The sequence below is a fragment of the Atta colombica genome, unplaced genomic scaffold (assembly GCF_001594045.1).
Source record: "Atta colombica isolate Treedump-2 unplaced genomic scaffold, Acol1.0 scaffold111, whole genome shotgun sequence".
In the NCBI taxonomy this organism is placed as follows: domain Eukaryota; kingdom Metazoa; phylum Arthropoda; class Insecta; order Hymenoptera; family Formicidae; genus Atta; species Atta colombica.
Genome location: NW_017259197.1, coordinates 1,838,664 through 1,840,709, shown reverse-complemented (window position 1 = coordinate 1,840,709; position 2,046 = coordinate 1,838,664).

The window sequence follows — 2,046 nt, the reverse complement described above, 5'->3', positions numbered from 1 at the left end:
TGGAGATTATATAATTATTTTCGAAAGAATTTTGTGTTTAATAATATTTTTAAAAATAAAATTGATTGATTTTTTTGTTCTATTTTAATTTGAGTTTTATTTTTTTTTGTTATAGAATCATCATAACGACGTTGCAGATGTAACTCCGCTGTTGCGCATCAGATTGGTGAGTGATAAATTAAATTGTTTTTATTGAGATAACGGATGTGTGATTAATTTTATTAATATACTATATATATAAATGCATATATGCATCAATTTAATAAAAATATAATAAATGTATGTATAATATTCCATACATCCGTTACTTTAAAATGAGTAAGTTGTAACAGATTAGGATAAACTTAATCTTGGATTAGGATAAACTTAATCCATGTCTTTTATTATGGAATTTATCATACATGCATTGTTAAATTTATAATAACACATTATACATTATAGTTTGAATTATTTTTGATCATTTTTATAAGTCGCCACTGCGACTTATAAAAATGATCAAAAATAATTCAAACTATAATGTATAATAGCTTGTTAATTTAATTAAAATAAAATAAAATTATAAAGTAAAATTATTTAATTCAAGACTATTATTAAAGGCTCAAATTTTATTTACTAATTGTAAATTCATAATATTTTAATGTAGCCCATATATTATACAATTTTTTGATCTCGCTTTTTTATAAAAAATGTTTTACGATTATTAATTTTTACTATTTATCTCAATGCACTAACTTTAGCCTAAACTTTTATAATTTATCCATATGTAGTAACGGAGTTTTATACTAGTTAAAGTAATAACATGATGTAAGATCTAATACAATTTTGTCAAGGAATAGAAGAATTTTATCTCGTATTATTTTAAAATCATCAGAATTTTGCATTACTTAAAATACTCAATTTTAAAATAATAAATTATACAAAAAATAATTCTAATAATTTACAAAATACAAAGAGATATGTCTGTTCATGTGAGAAAAAATTGTCTCTTTCGGATTTTATATCATTCATCTGAATTTCTCATCTTAATTCGCATGTTTTGAGATGAGATTCAGCAATGAATCGTTCAAATCATAAAAATACATGGGCCTTGAATTTTATTGAATGATAATCGATTTAATTTTCAGTTTATTTTTCAATTAATGTTTATATTGTAAAATTTATATTAAAAAATTTAATCTTGTTTCATAATATTCGAAATTCTCGAAATCAAAACATTAAAAATATTTTATATAAAGATTTTTTTTATTTAGATTTTTATTTTTAGTCGCAATTTATATTTTTCATTTTCAATAATGAATCAATCACGAAAACAAACGCGAAATTTATTTGTATATTAGTAGAATTATTATTATTATTATTATTAATAATTGTTCATATTGATATTTAATCAATTTCGATGGTCTCTTCACGACGAAAAGCGTAAAATCTTAATTGCCGATGATGTTAGTCGGCAGCAAAAAGGAGTATTTTTCCTTATTATCGATTTCTGACATATGAAGTCAGAATATTACACACATGGCTAGGAGCAATGAAAGATGAGTTTAATCTGGCCAAAAGAAAAAAGAGAGTCTATATGAAGTAGGTTGGTGTGTAACACCAATCTAAATTTTTAAAAGGTGTATATATAAAAAGATAGAAATAAATATTCGGGAGGATAATTTATTCGCAAATTGCGAGTTCTTATATATTTTTTTTAAAATTATTGTTTATTTAAAATACAAAAATAACCAACAAACAACAGAATTAATCAGAGTCAGCGCAGATAATCAAGCGCAATTTTCACAGATTAAAAAATCTACAAAACTTACACTTCATTATCCACGCTGATTCTTATTAGCCCTGTTATTTGTTAATTTTATTACATTTTAAAGATTGAAATTATTAACTATTTTAATTATTATTATTTATTGCTTATTTATTTAATATGATCACAATTAAGTAATTCCGATGAATTTATCAGTATCATGCGATAGGACATGGTTAAGCATTAGCTGCTGCGTTCAGCAAAGAAAACAGTTTTGCAACTGTTGTAAAAATGCTTTCTTA